Below are 6,746 nucleotides of genomic sequence, written 5' to 3' on the forward strand. Positions count from 1 at the left end.
GTGTATATCTGATTATTAGACATTTTGTGAATGGTGGCTCTACAGCAGGACCCATTTTGGAGCAATTAAATGAAAAATTCAGTTTTTTTTACTAATTTAGTTGTTTTTCTAGTGTTGGTTTACATTTATATTGGTTATACAAGTGGCAACTTCACTAAAGGTTTTATGTTTCTCAGAATAAAATAAAAAAAATTTAGTCAAACGTTTTTTATTTGTCAAAATCCTGTCTCAGTACTTCAAATCTAAGTTTATGAGTTTTGTAGGACTTTTCTTTGCTAGCTGGCTGGTATCACTGAAGAATGGGAATCAGAGTTTACAACATTTTCATGCAGATGTTTGATGAGAAGTTCAAGGTTATGGCAAACCATCACCACAACTACCAACTCAATCAAAGTGGGGTTACAATACAGCTGCAGGAGATCCTGCGCAGGATTCAACATGTGGAAGATAGTTGTAACCCTCTAAAGACACAAAAAGAAACATAACGAATAGCAAACACATTTGTGGACAGATAGAAAGTATTAATGAAGAGGTCAAGAGAGCTTTTGGTGATAAGAGCCAATGCATCTGCTGTAAATAAAAAACATGTCTGCAGCAGAATTAATACCACCCCTCAATTTCTTTGTTTCTGTGAACACTTCTGAGTGCAGTGTCTCCTGCTGCATTGTTCCTGGGTGAAAGGCAAACTCTGGACAAAGCATTGTGTGCATTCTCTGGAGTTCATGTCTGAAAACCGCTTGTGTGAGACGATAAACCACAAGTGGCAAGCTTGGCTCGCTGGATCTAAAAAAAAAAAAGCTAAGTTGTGTTGCTTTTCTCTGCAGAGATGGGGAAATGGAGCCAAGCAGGAATTTGCAAATGAGACTTGTTTTATGAAGTCAGCTAAATGTCACAAATTCACCACTGGACATTTAAGGACAATAGTCAAATGACATTATGAAATCTGGAGACAGCAGAGTCAACAGAAGAATGTAGAATGTAGAATCAAGAAGAGGCATATAAATACAAAATGAAGAGGTGAGGAGCAACAGGGCGATTTTTGACAGAGGCGAAGTCAATTTAAAGTTGAAAGATGTGAAGGGTGACAGGCAGGCAGAAGAGATCTCATCCCTGAGCTTTGTTTTCTGGAGGAATCTGACTCTCTAAAGAAGCAGAGGAGGAGGAGAGAGGAGGAGAGAGGAGCCGCTGCGATGGCCTCAGGTGAAGGTCAGAGAAAAGATCCCTGTGGCTCTGTTCCTTCACGTCCTGAACTTTGACACTGACCCAAGGAGCAGCAAAGATGAGACAATGTAAAATATTTTTCACACCTCACCATCCTGGCTGGGATCTATTCCACATCTCCATAGCAAACACAGTTTCTTGATGAAACATGTCAGAGGTGACTCCTGGGCGTCGAATTATACTTCCAGATTGTTTTTTTGCACAATGGAGCTTCTCAGTACTGGTCATACTGCTGATGGTTATGTTTTTCACTGGGTCATCTGTTTCTTTCTGCTTTTTCTGACGCTGATATGCTTTATTGAAGTGTGCAGAATATGTATACACTCGTCTCTGGATATAGTGCACAGGTTTTGTGAAAATACTGAGAAGAAGAGGGCCAAGGGCTGCACAGGGATTCTCACTCTATCTTCCAAAGACTGCATCGAGACCTTGTTGGTAATATTCAAACACCGTGGAAACCTTGTACCTTACAACCACACATTTCCACACTGTGCCATTCACTTTCATTTACTGAGGCTCAAAACAGGATGTTTCCCATGTCAGGTTTTGAAGGAAAAAGCCACTCTGACCTCTTCCATTTCCTGAAGTCCTAGTAAATTTATTAAAGCATGCATCAACTCAACAAACTTGTCAGTCTAGTTTTTACTTTATATTTTGCTTGATTGATGAAGTGGTTGTTTTTGCAGTTTATCACGTTAATCGAGCTGCATGGTGGAAGGCAAAAAGCAATAAAACATAGGATCCTCATTTTTCTGCTACATATATACAAGATCATGTGTATTTACAATAAAGCAATGAAAAACTTTAAGATAAACTCTTGCATATGCAATACAAGGCCATGTGGAGAGCACTGAGCACACACATATATATACACCTGACTAAAATCAGTGCTTTATGTTTGATTACGCAGACAATCACGTCCACGCCGCTTGGCTTCGTTCACACACTCCGCTCTTCTGCCGGAGGTCAGAGGGAGGCCCTCCTTTAACCTTGACCTCTACATTCCAATGACACCATCTCTCTGTCTGCTCGGAGACCTGTCACACAAGAAGGAGTTGTTGATGCTCGGCTCTGCAATAATAGAGAAAAGTAGCCCTGCTCAATGAGTTGATGGTTAAACCTCTTAATGTGAAACCACCATAATGAAAGACAAACCTGAACACTATTATGAAACATGGCGACTCTTACTGACTTGATGAACTGAAACCCCCTCTGTTCATTCTGGGATGTAGGGTTCACACATCGTTAGCCCTTACACATTACACTCCACACTTCACATACCACCAAACCAATCCCATTATACTATTACACCATTTCTTATTTAAAAGATGTTCTTATCTTCTTGTTAAAATTATTTAATTTAGATTCATATATAATTAACTACTTATTACACATGTTTTATTTATGCCTCTTATAATTGAACTCTACTCTAAGTCACAGTTAGTAAAGTCTGATCAGAATAACACGTGTGGATCATGGTGGGTGATGAAGAGGTGCATCAAACCTGGAGGGACCCGAGCACCTAAATAATAAAAATAATCGGACGTTGCACAACGCCATGGTGCCGGTTCTTTATTTGTTGAGCTGTCAATAAATAAATCACCCGACTCCCCCTCCCCCTCCCAACTTCTGACTTCTAGCGTCTGACGACCTGGCGCCGCGTATGGGGCCGGCTGTGGCTCAGGAGGTACGGCGAGTCGTCCACTGAGCAGAGGGTCAGCTGTTCGATCCCTCCTTCTAGTCTGCAATGTCCAAGTGTCTTCGTGCAAGACACTGAAACACTGAACCTCAGTATTGCGTGTGACGGCTGCACCAGCATGTGTGAGAATGGTCTGCGTGACCGAGAGGCCCGATACAGACACGCTGTGTGGAGGTAAAGCACTTTGAGAGGGTAGGACACCATATAAATAGTCCCTTTGACATATGGAAATGTATAGAATCATCTTAAAATCCTATAATTGATTCAAATTCAAATGAGGACTTTGCAAACTTTAACAACTCAATGGCTCCTCTGTGGTGATTTCTCAGTTCCGCTAACCATGGCAGCCGGGGATCTATTCCAAAACTCTCGGAGATTAATGACCTTCTCTCACACAGAAGAAATGAAGTATAGGCCAGTAACCACTTATCATATGTAATCAATTACACCCCCACCTCCTTGCCCCCACCACTTACACACAAACACACACCTCTGAACTTAAATCATTTACTCACATGCAGTGTGTTTAGTGTAAAGTCTCTGTAGACATCAAGAGGTTTGGATAAAAGCAGTCGTGAAGTTAGGATGCAAACACGAGGGAAATCAGCCTTTTTAACGTCTCGATGAATATTCCACACACTGAGTTTCAACCTCAGAAAGGTAGTTTTTGTCTTCCACTCACAGAACACACACACACACACACACATATGAAAGCTGACTGTAACAGAGAAGTGGTGACAGCAGCCTCTTTGGTAAATATTGAATTTAGCCAAACAGGCTCAGTCTAATCTCCCAGCATGCACCGGTCTGATGATCAGTTATCCAGATGGACAGCTTTGCCGAGAGTTATGTGGTAAACAGCTGTCATATGTTCTGCTATGTTGCAATCCAGACAAACACATGAAGAACTCAAGTTGTTCGTGTAACTCAAGTCAACAAGTGGAGACAGAAACGTTCTGTGTCTCTTCAATCTGTCCAGTGGAAAACAGATAAATCCGGTTCATTTCTACTACTATTACTTGATTGCACTTACTGTGGTTAATGCAACTGGAGTTTGCAGCATTTCTTATAGGAACACAGCAGATTGAGACTCAGGCTCCACACGGAGTCAATTTGTGTGTGTAGATGTGAAATGAGTGAGAGGAACTTCTCTCTCATCTACCTTCATCCATGCATTCTTTGCCTGCTCTGTGATTTGTTTAGTTACACGTCTCAGAGATTTCAGCTTCTACTTCAATATCTATTTTATTTGTTTTAATATTTTCTTTTATCGTATCTTTCGGATTTTTGTCTTGTATTTTTCGTTCTGTGTTGTTTTGGTCTTATATATTTTCGGAAGCACTTTGTCACCTTGTTAGATAAGTGCTATAACAATTTTAGTTTTAGTTTACTTTTCATGTCGTTTTTAGCACTTCTCTATCCATTTTTGTACTTTGCAGATGTGTACTACTAAAATCCCATCTACCCTGTGCCTTTTGACTGCGTATGTTGTGTACTTGTATCACTAGAGTACTTAACAAGCTACATACTTATACGTTTATTCTATTTCTACGTTTATTTCAGTCCAATCCCCATGCTGTACATATGGTAGAATTAACAATAAATATGACTTTGATCAGTTTTCTGCAATCGAAATGCAATTTAACGAGGCAATATGTCTATTATTCCATTTGTAGTCTACAACAAAATTAACTTACATCCGTGAAAATTGTATTTGAAATGTAGCAAATTGAGCATTTAACAGTAATTTTGCATTTGACTATGTTTACACATGCACATATGTGTTCAGTCTTTTTGGTCATAATGTCCCTTTCTGTCTTAGGCTTTTCCAAAAACTGTCAGTGGGACAAACCAGACAGTTTTTCATTCATTGTATCACTTGAAGTAACTTTGGGAGAGATGTTTACTGGGTTAGTAAGAAAAAGAGGGAACAGAAATAACACTGTGGATGAAGTAAAAGAGTATTTACGGTGGAGATTTTCTCACATCGTCTTTCACCAGTCTTCACCAGTCTCCTTGCTCGGAGCTGAAAAGCAGATTTGTGCAGCAGCACAATCATTATGTTCCTTCCCCATGGACATTCCTGCCAAGGTTGAAATTACCATTGCTAATATGAACTTTGCATAAGTGCTTATAATGGTAGCGTTGATTCAGCCTGGTTATTGTTTTTCCACTAAAGTAAAGCAAAGCCGAGAAAATTCCTGAGTAAATATAAACTTTGCTTAAGTGCTTATGTGGCCGGTCTCTCTCGCCCATATGGTGGCCAAAGGCACAAAGCCTCGGGGGGAATACCAAACGCGTCGGTTAAGCCCCCGTCCCCGTCCACTGAACAAAGAGGCAGCTCTTCAAAGCGGCGCGGCGCCTTTAAACAGTTAACAGCAGCGGGCGCTTGTAAACGTGACAGTGTTTGAGAATACTTTGAGATTACTTTGCACCAGTAAACACTTGAAGATCTCTCACACTCTTGCTCTCAGGAGAGAACTAACAAGATGAACTCGTGGTTTGAACCTGATGTACGTAGTAAATCATTTTCCTTTCTCTCTGTCCACTTACGCCGGCCGTGCAATTTTAGTCTTATTTGTTCTTTTCTATTCCTCGTAGATTAAAATGTGCATTATTATATTTAATATTACAAAAGACATCTGTTTACGGCATAAACTTCTTAACATTTTCATAACACTAACTGTCCCTAGTTCAATTAACTTTAAATAAACTCAGTATAATTACATAAGGAGATATTGTAATGAGATTATTCTTGAGTTTTGCATTTAAGTCTATGGAGGTCAATTAACTTGAATTGTATTCAAACAAACCAACTGCATGTACTGCACTCAGATTTATAATGCTGATAAATGGTAACTTAGTTCATTGTTATACTTGACCTGTTGATTCATTGTTATAGTTCAATTAAATTGTATTTGTACAGCGCCAAATCATAGCATAAATTATATCAAGGCACGTTAATATATTGTATTAAAGTTTAGAGGCCCACCCACTCCTAAAAATATATATGCCTAAAATGACATATAAATTCAATGAAATTTCCAAGTGTTCTCTTTCATGTTGATGTGTTATTATTAAATAACTTGATTGTGATTTGATTATATAAATTGTGTGTTTGATGTAGATATTTATATATCCCTTTTATTTAATTTAATTAAATCACTCACAAGATGTTAGATTTATTTACACAAACTCAACATGATAGGAAACACTTTCACATTTAATATGTAATTGAAATGCATAAAGTCACAGTTGTAGGCCTAATTATTTTCTGAGTATACTGTATTTTGAACTCATCACATACATATTGCATAGTGATAAATATAATCATTATGACAACATGTACAGTTTATGAGTGACATATCATCCATAATGCACTCAGTCCTCAGGCAGAAGCCTCCATTCGTTTTCAGCCCGTCTCAACCAATGAGTTTGATGTGAAAATGTAGAACTGAGGGAATGTCCACACCACAGGAGACGTGTAAATATCTCCTGTGTGCTCGCTGGAGATTCATGCAGGCTCAGGCGTCGCTGAGTGGAAGAATAATTATGGAAGAATCCGGGCCCTGCTGCTGCACTTCTTTATGGCGGGAGTGTGAAGTGTCATCATTAGTAATGTGATTAACACCTTCCCCACAGGAGCAGTAGGGGGCAGCGCTTTGTGTGAGTGTGTGTGTGTGTGTGTGTTTTGTGCACGAGACCGAAAAGAGACAATTACGTGGCCGGAGTTTGAAAGGGATTGTGAATCTTTTGTCGTTCTCACTCAAGCCGGTAAAAATCGGAGAATGATGGGTGTGCTGCATTTGTCGCGGCGGTTGGCTAC

At 39.5% G+C, this 6,746-nt stretch overlaps 1 long non-coding RNA gene across 1 annotated transcript; it reads right to left on the reverse strand.

The window, feature by feature from the left end:
* Positions 1–651: 651 nt before the first annotated feature.
* LOC128449836 (uncharacterized) lies at positions 652–3,613 on the reverse strand. Its single transcript, XR_008339918.1, has 3 exons — positions 3,436–3,613; positions 2,096–2,292; positions 652–783 (listed from the first exon to the last, which is right to left on the reverse strand). It is a non-coding gene; the product is annotated as an uncharacterized LOC128449836 (long non-coding RNA).
* Between the last annotated feature and the right edge of the window lie 3,133 nt (positions 3,614–6,746).

This window comes from Pleuronectes platessa, chromosome 10 (assembly GCF_947347685.1).
Source record: "Pleuronectes platessa chromosome 10, fPlePla1.1, whole genome shotgun sequence".
NCBI classification, from domain to species: domain Eukaryota; kingdom Metazoa; phylum Chordata; class Actinopteri; order Pleuronectiformes; family Pleuronectidae; genus Pleuronectes; species Pleuronectes platessa.